The sequence below is a fragment of the Polypterus senegalus genome, chromosome 6, assembly GCF_016835505.1.
Source record: "Polypterus senegalus isolate Bchr_013 chromosome 6, ASM1683550v1, whole genome shotgun sequence".
Taxonomy (NCBI): Eukaryota; Metazoa; Chordata; class Cladistia; order Polypteriformes; family Polypteridae; genus Polypterus; species Polypterus senegalus.
The window spans coordinates 68,361,493-68,379,244 of record NC_053159.1 but is presented as its reverse complement, the minus strand read 5'-3'; the positions used below and the strand labels follow the sequence as shown (position 1 = coordinate 68,379,244).

At 37.7% G+C, this 17,752-nt stretch overlaps 1 protein-coding gene across 2 annotated transcripts in view; it reads right to left on the bottom strand.

Annotated features, from left to right (window-relative positions):
• The window catches only part of lrrc3 (leucine rich repeat containing 3), a 45,496-nt gene extending 28,177 nt beyond the window's left edge, over nt 1-17,319 (bottom strand). The window contains exon 1 of one of the 2 annotated variants that reach the window (XM_039754965.1): nt 17,037-17,319. The gene's annotated coding sequence lies outside the window, so the exon portion shown is untranslated. The remainder of the gene's footprint in view (nt 1-17,036) is intronic. The other variant, XM_039754964.1, reaches the window with a different exon arrangement.
• Between the last annotated feature and the right edge of the window lie 433 nt (nt 17,320-17,752).

Here is a 17,752-nt window from a genome sequence, read left to right as displayed (position 1 = left end):
TGCACAGAATCACAAACTCTCTTTTTTGCATTTATCAGTAATAATAGGTATTAGGACATGCATGCAAATCATTTTTGTTTTTCATAGAAGCAGAGGGGCAGCAGACTATAGCAAATCATTTTGTATATCACAGCTAATCATTTTTGCATTTTTTTGTCAGTTTGTCAAGGCAGCTCTTAATTTCAGGATTATACTTTGCCAGAAATGTAAACTATTCCAAAAAATAAACCTGGTTTAACGCCTCATCAGTTTCTCTGGGTTATTATAGTGGGTTATCTCGTTTGGCACAGAACATTACAATGTCAAGAACAACTTCAATGTGCTCACAGCTTCTATCTACAAAAGTTGCATTTGCATTATCTCTGTTTAGTTGACTTAAAACTGTGTATTTTCTTTGATTTTTATGCATCAAATCTTACTTATGCATTCAAGTAATGTTGAGCAACCTTGTGTTTACAACATGCTCAGATGAGATGTTTCCAATCTCTGAATCCATATTTCACAAAACTAGTTTGCTCACCACTGTGTAACTTGAGAAAATTCACAATTTACAAACTACTGCAATCTAACCATTCAGTATTCCATACAGCTACACTTAGTAAATGAGCATGAGAAAAAAACTCCATGATTTTCCGAATATTGTCATAAATGGAAATTTTACCAGGTTACATTGAGTGGCTTATTTGTCCAAACATGATATATGTTTGTGTCACAAATTATGTTATTTGTTTAGGGTTTTCTTGCAGTATTTTGTATTTTTGTTTTCATTCTGTCCATCTATCCATCCATCCATCTTTCTAACCCACTTATCTATAGTAGGGCTGTGGGGCTGTTGGAGCCTATCCATGCAAGCATCAGTCACATGGCAAAAACTACACCTAGACAGGATGCTAGCCCATCAAAAGATGCACAAATAAACATATAGAGTGGCCAATTTAACAGCACCATTTCACCTAACCTGCATGTATTTGAACTGGGGTTTGGGGTGGGGGGGTTAAGGGAATTGGAGCACCTGTAGAAAACTCACGCACGCATTAAATGGGAGAAAATGCAAACTTTACACAGGGATCACCCTGGATGAGAACCCTTGTCTTCTTACTTCAAGGCAGCAGGGCTACTCCTACACCACCATGCTACCCTCTGTTGTCTCTTATCCTAATTTAAAGCTTTGTGTTTCATGTATTAATATTTTAGTTAGTATTTATGCTGATATTATTTTATATCCAATGTTGTGTATTTGATTTTTTTTCTACTTTTTCCCTGTTGTTTTTATTTCAAAATTTCTGTGATGTGCTTTAAGCATAGGAAAAGTGCTATATAAACAAAATTCTATTATTATTGTTATTATTGTTAATCCTGCAAGATCAGAAGGCAGAGTTAAACTAAATATGAAGAAAAAAATAAATGGCTTGCTCAAGACAAACGAGAAGCTGCGGCTGGAGCTGCAAGAGATGCGTCAAGAATATAAAGACTTGGAAAAACGTATATATAATCGTTTTGATAGAGATAGATAGAGATAGATAGATACTTTATTAATCCCAAGGGGAAATTCACATACTCCAGCAGAAGCATGCAGTCTTTAAAGATATGCTGAGAAAAACTGAGAAACACATTCAGGAAAATGCGTCTAAACTAAGAGAACTTGCCGATCAGCTTGAAGACGTTAAGCAGACATTCACGGCTCGAATTGAAACAGCAGAACATTTGGCATCTAACGCTGATGGAAAAGCTACAGCTGTGAATTCCGAACGCAAAAACTTGGAGACAGACTTGCAGCTCTAGAAGAGGGAAGCAGAAGGAATAATATTAGAATCGAAGGTCTACCTGAGAATTGTGAAAGTCCAAACTCAGTGAAATTCGTAGCTGAGCTATTCTCAGAAATAATTGGAGAGGACTTTAAAATCAGATACAGAGATAGTGGCAGCTTATCGCATACTTGGATCAAATACCTAGGTCTTTTATTGTCCGCTTTGAGAGATTACAATTTGAGCTTGATGTGATGGCACTTCTCAGACACAAACAGGAGATTATATTTGAAAATAACCACATTCGTATTTTCCCTGATTTCTCACCCTCAACAGCTGCTAAATGTGCAGCTTTTTACAACATTAAACAGCAGTTATGGAAAACCGATATCAGATATAGCCTCTTGTATCCTACCAAACTGAAAGTGGAAATTCAAGACAAATATCACATCTTATCTTCCACAGATGAAGCAGAAAAGGAATTAAGAAAGCTGATCCTGACGCTTTTTTGAAATATGAAAGTGAGTCGCATCCTGTCATGGTACAGCAAGAAGATATTACCTACTATCTGATCTGCTTGCAATGATACAGGTACCATAATTATACATCCTTTTCTCTTCTTGGACACTTTTTGTTTATGTGTTAATTATAATTGTAGGCGTATGTGTGGAAGAGATTAAAACAGGTTTTTTTTTTTTAAACTATTCTAAAGGAGACTGTTTAACATCATACCCTTGGTTTACTGTTATTGTTATTATTGTATTAGGGTTTACTATGCTTATCCAGGGCCACTTTTTAACACCACTTCCTGGGTTTACTGTCTTAATATTTCAAGACTGTTGCTGATTATATTTTATGGTTATAGTATTTAGACTTTATTGGCAATAGATATCTCTACTTTTTAATCTGCAAATGCCGCTGCTGGGGGGCTTGTTTTGTTTTGGATGTGCTCTGTCTCAAAGTAAGTCAGAGGACCGGGACTTTTGTGAAGTGGGGTCCAGCCTCACGTGGGGAGGCAAAATGGGGGTGGGGGGATAAGGGGGGGAGAGAAAGAGAAGAAGCTATATCAAATCTATTATTTTAATCCTTATAATGATAACTACCAACATAACAATACGCTGCATGGCAATAACTCGTATGAAAATTGGAAATTAAGGTTAAAGCTGTCTCACTTCCAGTTAAGACTACAAAATGACATCAAAAATACAGAATCAATGTCTCCATGATGGAACAATTAACTTTGTGAGCTGGAATGTTAAAGGCCTGAATCACAAATTAAAGAGAAAGGAAGTATTCTCTAACCTAACAGGTCTAAACACTAAAATAGTATTTTTATAGGAGACCCATTTACTAAGCAAGGATCAGCTGCAAAAAGACTGGACTGGATAAATGTTCCATTCCAGCTTTACAAAGAAAACTAGAGGAGTGGGAATTCTTATACATAAAACAGTCTCATTTGTGGTATCAGATGTAGTATCTGATTCTGAATGGAGATATGTGATTGTCATGGGCAATTTATTTAACTGTAAAATGATTTTGATAAATGTTTATGCACCCAATGTTGATGATTGGGAATTCATGCAAAATGTATTTGCATCCATTCCCAATGTGAACACTCGTAAAATTATAATGGCTGGGGACTCTACTTGTGTTTTAAATCCACTCTTCGATAGGACTCCTGTCACTGGGGGAATGACATCTAACACTGCAAAGACAATTACACGGTTTTTAACTGACCACAACCTATCAGGCCCCTGGAGATTTCTAAACCCAAACTCAAGAACTTATTCCTTCTACTCACCAGTGTATCACTGCTACTCAAGAATTGATTATTTCTTTATAGTGTGGACTATGGCCGGCCATTCATCCCGGCCAATACCCCCAGGCCACCAGGTGGAGCCCTCCCTGCAGCATGGAGGTGCCCCGAATGCCAGCAGGGAATTATGGACAATGGATACCACAGGGGCTGCTAGAAGGCGCTGCAGGAAGGAGCAACGAGTATTTTGCCTACAACCCGGAAGTGCGTCCTAGTCACATGGACAAAGGGAATGACGTGCTTCCAGGTTGAAGAAGAGGAGTATTCATCTGACCCAGAAGTGCTAGGAAGTCACAAGGACTGCGGGTTAAGAAGCACTTCTGGGTCACGGACTATAAAAGGACTGTGGGAGATCCCAGACGCTAAGCTGAGCTGGGTGGAAGGGTGGCAACGCGTCTGGGAGTGGTGGATTTATTGATTAGTGTATTGTGTATTGTTTAATGAGTATTGTGGAGAGGAGGGTGCTTTCTGCACTGTATTATAATAATAAAGTCAATCATTGGATGACAGCGCCCCATATCTGTCACAGTGGCGTAGTCGGCAGGATTCTCTGGCCGTCAATTTGGGAGAGGACCTGTTTAAAATTTTCTGTGGACAGAGAACCCCAAGAAGGCGGCATCAGGACACACAGCAAAATCACCAGAACCCACAAGGTTCTAAATCTGTCATGGGAAAGAAGAAGCTGAAGCACAGCAGCAGCAACGGCGAAGGAACCCCTCTTATTATGGCTAGCACTCAGGAGGAGTTACAGAGCGGCTGCAAGGATCGGGGGAGGCCTCAGGAGGAAGATAACTACAACAAGGTATGTGCCGGCGAACTAATTAATCACATCTTTAAAATAACTCATTTTGTACCGTGCACATACCTCAGAGAAGGTCATCCGGAGGCTCTGTGGGAGGCAGGAGAAGCTCCCGAAGACCGTGGTGTGCCGGTAAGAGGAGCAAAGGACTTCCGCATGTCAGGTGCCGGCGAGGGACACATGATCCAATCCAGTGCATTGTGAGAAGGAGAAGGTCCGCGTCCCATTGCTTTCAACTTTGTCCACAAAGAGACGGACTCGGACATTCTGAAGGGGAAGGGGGAGGCAAGCGAAACACCGCTCACCCCACAGAAAGGTAAGGAGGGCCGGGAAATGGCTGTTCGATCCGCCAACAAATTAATACAGGCGGATCGCAGTCAGCCAAAGGTGGCGGCCCGGTCCTCTAATACGAACTCCAAATCCCAGAAGCCTCTACGAAGTCCGTCAGAGCACATGCCAGATGCGGGTGTGCTAATTGGCGGTTGGGACGAGAGCCTCCCGTGTTATATAATTTGGTGGTAGAGGTAAGTAATACCAGTACCGTACAGCATACAGGGACGCAATGTGATCCGGGCCCATGATTGATAAGTAGGGGATGCCAAGTCACTGCGAGCCCTACAAAAGAGTGCAGAATGTTAACAGAGCGGTCAGGGGAAGGGTCGATCGAGCCAGAGCAGCTGGATGGTGCTGTCTCATGGAGCGATGCAATCCTGAAGACCCTGACCCATATTATATCTAAGTCGAATGGGGTGCAGACAGGAAAGGGGCTCTCTTTTACTCATAGAGGGACCCAAACTGGGTGGCAATGCGTCTGGGAGTAGTGGATTTATTGATTAGTGTATTGTGTATTGTTTAATGAGTATTGTGGAGAGGAGGGTGCTTTGTACACTGTATCATAATAATAAAGTCAATTATTGGACTTTTAGTCTGAGGGTTCAAGGGGACGACAGCGCCCCCTATCTGTCACAATAGATAATAATTTCTTGACTACGATTATTACAATTGTTATTTCCGACCATGCCCCTTTGATCTTGGAGCTAAAATCATTAGGCCCCACACACTCATCTCGCAGATGGCGTCTTAACCCATTTCTATTAGCAGACGAGAACTGGACAGAATATATATCCAAACAAATCAGTTTTTTCTTAGAGACAAATACATCCTCAGAAGTATCTGTAGGAATACTCTGGGAAACTCTAAAGGCCTTCTTAAGAGGAAAGATTATTTCATATCTTTCCCACAGAAATAAATTAGAAACCATTAAGGTATCAGAGCTAACCAGTGAAATTACTAGAATAGATGAAGAACATGCCAGGTGTCCAAGTGAGGCTCTTCATAGGAAAAGGCAGGCTCTGCATTCAGAGCTCAACCTCTTAACAACCAAAGAAACTGAACAACTCATTTTTAAATCAATACATTATTACTATAAACACAGAAAGCTAATAAGCTCTTAGCTCAACAAATCCACAAGCAAGAAGTTTGCAATGTAATCCCAGCAATCACCAACATGAACGGAGATAAAATCATTGACCATAAAAATATAATGCACACATTCAGAGACTATTATAAATCCTTATATTCTACTGAGTTTAAAGAAGACAACACACAATCTAATGCATTTCTAGATACATTACAGATACCACAAATAGATACTTTTAGTGCAGAGGAACTGGATAAATCTTTGGCACTGTCAGAATTACTAGATGCTATAAAGTCACTTCAAAGCGGGAAAGGAGCAGGCCCTGACTGCTACCCTGAAGAATTTTATAAGAAATTTTCCACTCAGCTAGCTTCCCTCTAATTAGCAACATTTACAGAAGCTAGAGAAAATCAAATTCTACCTCAAACTTTTTGCCACGCATTAATCACCGTCTTTCCTAAAAAAAATAAGGACTTATTACAATGTGCATCATACAGACCAATTTCACTTCTGAATAATGATGTTAAGATACTCTCCAAAGTCCTAGCTAGAAGGATGGAGAAAGTGCTGCCTTCAGTAATATCATAAGATCAAACTGGATTTATTAAAGGCAGACACTTAGCTTCCAATCTTCAACGCCTGTTTAATGTAATATATTCGGCAGCAAATTCAAACACCCCAGAGATATTATTATCGTTGGATGCAGAAGAAGCATTCAACATGATTGAATGGAACTACCTGTTTACTACATTAGAGAAATTTGGGTTTGGCCCGAACATTTGTGCATTGATCAAACTACTGTATACCAATCCAGAAGCTTCAGTTTATATTAACAACATTTGCTCAGACTACTTTAAACTAGAACATGGGACAAGGATGCCCCCTCACCACCACTGCTATTTGCAATCTCCATTGAACCACTGGCCATTCACTGTCGAAATGCTTATCAGATAAAGAGGATTATCAGAAAAGGACTTAAAAATTTCTCTATATGCAGATGATATGGTACTGCATATATCAGACCCACAAAATACTGTGCCTGCAGTCTTAACAGCACTTACAGAATTTTAAAAGATCTCTTGTCTCAGAATTAATTTGAATAAAAGTGTGCTCTTTCCTGTCATTCTCAAGCATACAATATCAGATTGGACACCTTCCCTTTTATCATTGCAGATCAGTTTAAATACCTTTAAATATCACAAGTAAATATAAAGCTCTTTATTAACAAAATTTCGACGTCCGTATGGAAAAAATTAAGCAAGACTTGCATAGATGGTCAACTCTTTATCTCACTCTAGCTGGAAGCTGAATTAACGTTATTGAGATGAATATCCTTCCTAAGCTTCTCTTTTTATTTCAAAACATTCCAATATGCATCAATAAATCATTTTTAAGCTATTAGATTCAACCATAACCTCATTTATTTGGAACTCAAAACATCCATGTATTCAAAAAGTGACCCTACAAAGACCTAAGGCAGAAGGTGGCATGGCTCTACCTAACTTTCAGTTTTATTACTGGGCAGCAAACATACAAGCTATAAAAGCCTGGACACAAATAAATGAACTTGGTCAGCAACAGAAATAAAATCCTGCAGTTCTTCTTTATATTCCATGCTTTGTGCCCCAACAAATGCAAGCTATCGCCAATATACTAATAACCCAATTGTGCTTCACTCACTTAGAATATGGAACCAATGTAACATTTTAAGATGGAGAATCTTTTATCTGTGGCACCTCTGCATGAGAAACACCTTTTTCAACCCTCGCAAACATATACAGTTTTTAATATCTGGAAAACATTTGGGATTAAATTGCTTAGAGATCTGTACATAGACAACATCTTTGCATCCTATGAACAATTACATTCCAAATTTAACTTTCCAGCAACACATATCTTTCACTATCTTCAAATTAGAAACTTTGTCAAACAGAACCTGCCCGATTTCCCTTATCTCACACCTTCCTCCATGCTGGAAAAAATATTGCTCAGACAGCATTTCTGCAATATATAAAAATTATTTTACAGTCCCTCCCTTTCAAAGATCCAAGAGGACAATGGGAAAAAGATCTATCACTCAACATATCAGAAAAGGAGTGGAAGGCAGCAATGAAGAGAATTCACTAAAGCTCCATATGCGCAAAGCATATAATTATTCAACTTAAAATTATATATTGAGCGCATCTGTCTCACTTAAAATTGTCCAAGATGTTTCCAGGGCAAGATCCAATCTGCGAACGCTGCAATCAAGTCCCAGACGCACTGGGTCACATATTTTGGTCCTGCACCAAATTAACACCATTCTGGACAAAGATTTTTAAGTGCCTTTCAGACAGCCTTGGTGTCACAATCTCTCCTAACCCACTAACAGCTGTGTTTGGTTTTCTCCCAGATGGGCTTAAAGTGGAGAAGGACAAACAAACTGTGATTGCCTTCACTGCGCTATTGGCACGCAGACTTGCTAAACTGGAAGAATCCTAACTGTCCTCTTTTAAGTCAGTGGGTAACTGATGTTTTATACTATTTGAAATTGGAAAAAATTAAATTCTCAGTTACAGGATCTGTGCAGAACTTTTTCAAAACCTGGCTGGATCTAATCAATAATATTTTAGAATAAGCTCTTAAAGCACTGAGGAAAAAGATTCTTTTCCCATATTAATTTTTTTTATCCACCTATTAAACTCATCAATTTGTGTATTTTGATCAGCTTTAAGTTTTACTCCATTGGCCATGCTCTCTTTCCCAGGGGTGGGGGTTGGGTTGATTTGCTTTCAATCCTATTTTTTGTAAAAATTGATCTACTGTATCTGTATGGAATGATTACAATAAAATCAATAAAATTATATAAAAAAAAAACTAAATGCCTTTTCTTGAGATTCAAATTGAGTTTGCAAAGTTTCTGTAATCAGTGGGGTGTTGGACTCACTTTTTTCTAACATTTTAAGAGATTCTCTGTGGGACTTTCTTTATCAAATTTAGGTTTCTTTATGAAGATTTTGTTAAGTATGCTCTGTTCTGCCATTGATGGCATGTTTGTTAAATTCATGAGAATAAAAGGCATGACAAGCCGAAGTTAGTCCAAAGCAAACTACCAAAAGAGCATGCATCAATGAGGGGAGGCCAAAAATAATAACAAAATTTATTATGACTATAAGAACCAGTTTTAGAATGTTTAATGTCAATGCTAAAGTGCACATAAGTGTTTGCTTAATTTGATTAGAATGCAAGTTTCTCATAGTTAAAAAGATAATGGAATATTCTGTTTATCCCCCAAAGCTATGACTACAAGTAGACTGACATGAAATTAGGCTGGCAGAGGACTTACTGCATTATATTGACAGATGGAGTATGAAGCAGCTATGCTTTTATATCTTGGTGACTCATAACATTTTATTTAGAATTTCCATATATATATATATATATATATATATATATATATATATATATATATATATATATATATATATATAAAATAATACTAAATAATTTCTAAAATAAGTATCACACTATCTACCCAAATTACCACCCTCAAGGAACCAAAATGCTTTTTTCTCACCCTCTTCCCTCCTTTCTTTTAATTTTAGGCTCTTTCTCTCACCAATCAGCCTTCACACCAATTCACTTACCAACTGTAGACTCTGGCTTGAAACTCTGTCTGTAGATATGCAACTGTTTACTGACAGAAAATGAACCATTTTGCATTAATTATCTCTGGATTTACTTTATACTCTGACACTTTTGTCCCTGCATTACTCCACTGATGATGCCTTTAATTGTAGTTCATCAACTCTTCACATAAATATATACAGTACCGGAGGACATTGTTATATATTTTTGGGCACCTAAGGTGCAGGCTTCAGATTGCTGGTGTGATGTTTAATTCATTATGTTTCTTGTTAAATTTCTGACATCTTCTAAATGTACCCTGTCAAATCAGCTTGACTGCTTTGAAATATGTTGGTTAATTACAGATACTGTATTTGTGGGCTCTTAAAGTGACGCTAATCATTTAGCTAATTGCACTGATTTGCTTTCAATAGCTAGCTAAAGAAAGGTTAAAAAATAATTGTAACATTAAATCATTCTTGTTATTTACATACATATATACCTATGTTTTATTTATATTTTTTCAGAATTGGGAGAATAAAAAATTAACACAAGATGGGAAAGGCCAGACTTGCTTAAGTTGTAATATGAGGCTTTTAGTTATTATTATTATCTCAACTCTGCAATCACATCATTTTTAAGGGGCACACCAGGTTAATATGCCTACTGTAACACTGATATTTGGAAAGTTTGGAAAGTATGGCGTTTCAAAAGCCTTGCCAAGAATTGCAGATTATTACCCTGCAACTGGCTATAACAGTTAGATACTGACAGTTGTGGCCAGAGGAGTGTGTGGATCCTGCTCTTGGAAATGAACTACAATCCACCTTAATAAAAGGACGAGTGTCTGTGTATCTTAGTGTCCATCCAGTTGTTATATTTTTGTTATATGCCATTTGGTATAGGATTCATAAAATGTGTTGATGTTTGTGATGTGCCATTTGTTGAAATGTCAAATGCATTGCATTTACAAACTACTGAAGTTGATGCACTACAAATGTTAATGCTGAGGTCTACATTGATTACTTAGATTTTAACCCTTCTTAGATGGGTAGTACAACTAGTAACCACATATTAGGTCACTTGCTGCATTATACCCAGTCGTGAATGCGTCTGGCTTTGTCAAAATAATACAAGGTTCAGAGGTTTATAGGTCAGAGAAAAACCCTTATAACATTCACTTTGAGGCAGCAATGATTTCAATTTAAGAAAACATACCTTCCACAATTAATTTTGGATTCTTGAAGCATTTTTTCTTAAAGTAAGAATTAATTTCCTGTTTGATTGTCTGCTGATGGCTGCCATGGTGGTTGGAGATTAGACATAAATAAGGAGTAGATTAGCATAAAAAACTATGTCTCTGATGCTGTGTACAGCAATTTTGTCTTCGAGAGAATGTTTAAAAATGTGTATATATCCAAGGTGTAAACATAAACCTAAAAAACAAAGCTTTCTGCCTTTCTGCCACTTTTTTAATTAGTGACCAAATTTCTGTTGTCAATTGACTCCTTTTCCCTTATTTTAAGTGCCTTGTTTTTAAGGACTCGGGTCTCAGAATTGCTTCTTTTTTCCTTAAATACCAGCCAACTAAAATAAAATGTGAAGTGCACTAACAGATGATCAGCTAAATCAGGGCCTCAAAATCCAACTCCAACTAATTTCATTCCAACCAGTTTCTTAATTAGAAGCTGATCCTTATTGTTAATTAAACCCATTATTTAGTTCCATAACTTGCTGGTACTCTCATTTTAACAGAGCAGACATTTCCAAAACTGCCGATTTTCTTCTTTCAATGAGCACAGTCAAAATGTTTTGTGGATGTGAGAAGATCAAAATGACTAAGACCTTCATCTTTTTTTTATTTTCAGATATTGGATGGCGGATACAGGTTAGGTGGTCATGTATTGGCTCGTTTTGTATCTCATTATTGTTTTTTTGCTAATTAAAGAGAAAAATTAAACAAGGGGTGTGAGTCTTAAGTAGCAAGTCAATTATAATTAAGGCAATTAGTAGCAAAATCTGGATAAAAATTAAGAAAATGTTTAGAATGAAAACTTGAAGTCACTGTGACCCTCTGACACCCATGGATTACTGGGTAGTGAACACTTGGGTGTTAGGATTCTTGAATGGATTGCATATCACTCGGCCTTTACAAAAATGGTTTCTTATAAAAAGGGACACTAATATTTTTTCCTTTATGTATGCTTTACTAAATTCCACTACCTGCAATAATTCATAGTGTTAGAAAGAATTTAATGGTTCACATCTTATTGAGAATCTGGTATCTGTACAGGTAGCACTTAGATTTGGAGCATCCCAAATTTAATTACTAACACATCCACTGGATTGAGACTGTCACAGATTTGCACATTGTCAAAGTTTGTTCCATCTCTTTGAGACGTCTAGGCTACAGGCACAGGAAGAAACCCAGGGATAGTAAAAGGAACTTGGGATGGCACAAAGTGTGTCTGTGATTATGTCCTGATAATGTTTAATAAGAGGACAAGCCCCATAGGGTCTGAAAGAAGTTGATGTCGGACTGCTTCTTTTGGCCGCATAACCCAAGAGATACTTTTAAAAGGAGAAACTGGAAAATAGGTTTTTAGCTAGCTGTGAGCAAAGGAGGAACTCTACCCTTATGATGGGTGCCAATTTGCCTACAATGGCATTATGTCCATGGAGGAAAAAACATTGAAAGGGAAACATCCCTTCAGAAGAAAGAGACTCTACAATAGCTCAAATGAACTCTGAAACTGAAAGCTGTATAGAGGTATTAATACTTGGTGGGGCATAAAACAGCTTTTTTAATCTCTTAGTTTTCACTTTTGTGATATCCTTTTGTTTCTGATAGTTGAAACACTCCTTGGCAGTCAAAATATATAAATTATGCTGTTCACCATATGACCAGCACTGTGTAAAATGAGACTTTAAACACCCAAACTCATGATTAGTTTGTAGTTGCTTCCTTGATGTATTGATAGTTTGCTGCTGTTAAGTCACTGTACCACTCTTTATTTGTCAATGGTACTCTGTATATCAAGGTTTGTTCCGCATGGGACCATTCTGAATACTGGACAGATATGGCACCAGACTATTGAGATAAAAAAGTCAAACTACTAACAAACAGAAATGTGTGTTATAAACTAAAAGTGAAACAGGGCATTAACACCTGATCTTGTAAACAGCATGTATTCTTTCTAAATGGTGTGATGGCATTGCAAGTGGCTTACCTAATATTCTGTCTGTCTGGTCATGCCTTGTTTAGACTGATAAAATAAGTGTTTTCTATGTACTTAACTCTAACTAAGCTTCTGTTATACCACTAGCCTTGCGCTGATCCTCATTAAATAAATTACAGACATTTGGGAGAAGAGAAGTCACCTTGATATGAAATTGTGAAAAGAGATGTTTCTTCAGTTTCCCAAATGCACATGTAAATGTCTGGTTAGATCAGATAAGATTCCCACCAAGCGCTCAGTTATGGTCTCTGCCTGCTATTGTTATACCGAAGTAACGTGTGCTGGTCTTTCCATGAATCACCCAACCTTTAGTATGTTTGGTTCTGCCTGCCTCCCTTATCCCACTGGTCACATCTGTCAGGGACTCCTATTTTGAATATCGTTTGCTTCTGTTGGTGGATTTTATACCCTAAGGTATCCAATGGGTTAATTTGTTTTTGAAGTATAGATATTCAATTTTGATTTGTGTGTTGAGCCATTATATCACCTCCATTCTGGTGGTGTTATTTTTGATTCCCATTGCTAGGACTGTCCCGAAGTGGGTGTGTCCTTAGAGGTCATGACTTGTTAATTACAACTCGACAGATAAAAGCTCATCCAGGTGTATGTTTTCCTATCTGACTACATGAGTTCTAAAACTCTTCAAAGCTTTTTGAAAAACTTTCTTTGTTTTGTTTTTCTGGTTTTTGATCACCCTGCACTCCTTTTGACTTTGTTATTTTTCTCAAGATTCATCACTTAGGTTGCTGATAACTGTTCTGCTGGTTCTGACAATTGCTAGAGTTTTTTTGACTATGTCTTTGCTTTCTAGTCATCCTTTGAAGACTTGTGTCTACTGGGTATAACAACATCACTTTGACAGCTGGCTTAAAAACTAGTGAGCACTTTCTCCTCGATCCTTGTGAATAATGTGATGATCTTTACTGGTAGAGATGGCTGACTGTTTTTGGATGCCTGTTAGGCAGACTTTGAGAACTGAGCTGCCACACTTGAGCCATTGCTCGATTCCTGGATCTTGCAAGACAGTGACATCAAAATCAACACTGAACTCATTTCCACAGAAAATTCTCTATTGTCTTAGAGACAGTTCTTTCACCAAGAAACTTTTACTTTTCCATTATACTTCAAACCAACTGTGTTCTTGTTTCTCTTGCAGACTGCAGTTCCAACTTGTCACAAACCTTAAATAGGTAAAGTATACAATTCACCCACATAATGAGGTCACCAGTTCGTAAGGATGACCTCACTAGGCCAGTTACCACTGGTGTCAGTGTCTAGACATTTTGCCAAGGCAGATGTTGGCTGATAACATCTTTTATACATTTAATTTATCACTCTGCTTCTTACTCTTTAGGTTTTTGAATATACCAGAAATTCAACCTTTGGGTTCAAGAAATGAGTGAAATACCTCAGCAGAGATCAATGAGGCAAATGGAACATTAATAAGGTAGGTGCTGAGAGGAGGGATAACTCACTTTTTAATTAATTAGTCATTAAGGATTTGAACCTTATGAACTCCTCTGCACATTTTCTTAACATTTCATGCTATGTTTTTCCGCTTAAGCAATAGTGCTGCTGACACAATTGCATTTTCAGTGGGATTTTGCTTCTGGCCAAATGCCCAAACTCTGTGTCCATTACATGTCACTTGCCTCCTACAAAATATAAAATGCATTTACTTTTTACATGCTAGATTGTCAAAATGTAAGAAAGTGGGAATCTCATTTACAATCATTTGCATTACATATGTACTTATGTTGCGTTTGCTTTATTATTCCAGTTCAGCTCCGAGGCAGGACTTTTGGCCTAGTGGCAAGAGTGTGCTACTGTTAACTTTAGATTTGTGCCTTCAGTCCCATCAAAGCCTATCTAAGTGACCCTGAACAAATACCCCAATCTGTTAGTGTTCCAAATAGTAGAAGATATGTGTAAACAATTGTAAAATGTATCTTTTTCTATAAACTGTCTTGGGGTGGATTTCATTGTAAAAAGGCTCTATATGACCCAGAAGAATTATATGTGATCTGCAGCTGGCCTGAGAACCTGCACTCTTTGTACAGTATATGTATAATCAGCAAGAAGTCAAATTACTCAGCCTTGATGAGCTTGATAATTATTTTTATCATTGCCTAAGACTGTTTTTGGAGCTTTTCTTGTCTGCAGTAGCTTTGTATCCCTTCATCCTTAAACATGAAAGCAACAAAACCAGGTCAGCAGAGCACAGCCAGCACTTGCGAGGTTTTTAAAAGTAAAGTGAATACAAAGGGTGGGGCATGAACAAATCCCCCCATCATCTTGTTGAGCTGGTATTGAGAGGGCTACTACAGAAAGACATTTACAAACAAGGAAAGAAAATGAATGTGCACAATAAGAATGTAACAAAGGCTAGATTTTTACATAAAAAGGATTTGTTCATGGAAGACATCAATCATAATATAGGTGTGAAAGTGGATTTCAAAAAGGTAATACTGAGAAAAAAAATTCAGTTTGAGTGAACACCACTGCATCAGTCAAAAAGAACCTCACCTTTAAATAAAGTATACCACCACCTCTAACAAGTAGAAAAACTCTTATTTGTATTTTTGACTCAAAATGAGGCAAACTGTTACTGAAATCTATAGTATACCACTTGCTGATTCTAACACAATAAAAAGGAAAGACTGAGACAATCTATAATGTTACATAAGCTCACCAAAAAAATGCATCCATTTATCCATCTATCGATTACGTATGCCTACTCTGCTAGATTTGTAGGGAAATTGAGTTGATCCCAAAAAGGCAGCATGCCTTTCTACCCAGAAAGTCTGAATCTGAACAAAGCAGTGGTGCCATCATTAGTGCTATTGGCTGTTTTTAAATCCTGCACCTTCTTATGGTCCGTGTGAAGTCTGCATGGTCTCTCAGTGTCTGTGTGGGTTTTCCATTTCAAACTCCCATTTTTCCCCCTTATCACCTGAGATGTGCTGGTGAACCACAAGCTGGCCTTGTGTGTGTGTAAGTGGGCCCTGTCATAGACTTGCACCCAGTTGAGCACTGCATCCTGTTTTGCATATAAGGAAGATGGGATAGGCTTCTTGCCACCATATCCCTTATTTGCACTAAACCAGTTTAAGCATGTTATATTATAGAAAATAAATTACTGGATGGATCAATTCTCATTTTTGAAAAATTGATATAAATAACGAAACATATTAATAAAAAATTCTTACACCAAATCATCATTTGGTTCTCAATATGTGTTCAGTGCTGCTGAGTTAGGCTCTTATTAGTCATAACACATTAACAGTCTAATTAAAAATTAAGCTCAGAAAATGAATGAATAGAAAGGAAAAGTGAATTTTTTAACATTATAAATGATGGTTTTACAACACGGGTGCTGCACTCAATGAAAGCATTGGTACAAACTCTACAGCATATGGTGCTGCATGCCTGAAGTTTTCCTGCTTGTGATGCACATTTATAAAGACAATCCGTCAAAACAAAACCAACAGTTTGAGTGAAAATATTGACATAATTACATCAGTGTTTAGTGATTTTTACTGCAAAGTAATTTAAAACAGCTTGTACCATTTAAGCTACTGTATGTAAGGATTGTGAATATAAAAAAACTGCAACCGAGTTATAAACAAAGCAATGGTGTGCCAATTAAATTAGAAATAAAAGACTCAAATAGCAAATCTCAATATTAATGCTCAGTATGCCCCCATTATCCCACGGTCGTCTTTTGTGGAAGACACCAGTCAGTCACTGGGCACACTCACACATACATGACTAATACAAAGTTAACATTTAAACTACCAAGATAGTCTTTCGGATTTTGAATAAAACTGGGGGATTTGGGTTTGCCAACTCCACATGAAATGAGTGAGAGTATGCTAAATTATGTTAGGGCGACTTGAACAATACGGTGCAAAACCAACACTTTTGAATGAAAACAAACAGTACATGGTAACTGAGGAAAAAACACCTGTGACACATGGAGAAGATCGAATTTTTAATTCAAAGTGGCTTTGAAATCAAAGGCGTGTTCTCAGCCTGACGAGACGGCGATTACTACTAGACTAACCTGGGGGCAACCCCGAAAAGAGAAGATGAGTGTATCACAGACAATCTAAAAGAACAAACTGGTGCATATCTCCTTACTACTTCTCCGATTTAAACGATAGTATCACTTTTTTAAAGAACGTCACGGTAACAGGCAACTACGAATCGGCATATTCGACGACACATAAGCAACACGTTGGACTGCAAGCATCCCCGCTACTTAAAAAGCTTGTTTTGCACTTTGAAGACATCAGAGTACAGCAAGCAGCAACAATGACAACAGCGCCGCGACAACACGGCTGCAATGGTGTTCACGTTACTGTAAAAACTCAACAAGCCGTTTAAAACGGAATACGGAATGGGTTACCTTACAGCAAGAAAAGAGCTGGTACAGCCAGGTGCTCCATACTTCACGTATTGAAGTTATGATCTTCTTCGGCGGAACGGTGATACAAATTTTCCGTAGTCGCCAATGTGGATTTGTCCCGCAGAGAAATAATGACGCGTTTTTTCGGCGTGCTTTTTTGTCGTTGGCTGTTGCTTTGAGATGAAGCAAACTACATTAATAAATCTATCAAGATCTATATGGCTCCATTGTTGTTAATCGATTGACCTGCAGCGACAGAAAAACAAACATCGTGCGCTGTGCACAGTCCAAACGAGTATTAAAGTGAGAGAGCTATGGGGATACCAGCGACTCACCGCGGGGGAGGGATGTGCGCCGAAGTACCAGAGTCCTAGAAGAAAGCGAAAACAAAGATGGGAAAGGCGCTACATTCATATAATCGGTAGACAGATAGGTAAAGCACTGGGCTAGAAAGAGAGAGATAAATAGGAAGGCCATTTTATACAAATGTTTGCATCACAGAATATGTTATTTGTTCGGGGTTTTCTTGCGGAATTCGCATTTTTTGTATTTGGTTCTGGTCAATTGCCGCTTACTTGATTTCTTTGTATATCCTGTTATTATTTTTATTTAGTATTTTATGCAAATAATGTTTGTACTCAGTGTTGTATATGACATATAGTTGTTTCTGAATTTACGTGAGTCTTGACATGGGAAAGGCGCTATATAAATAAAAT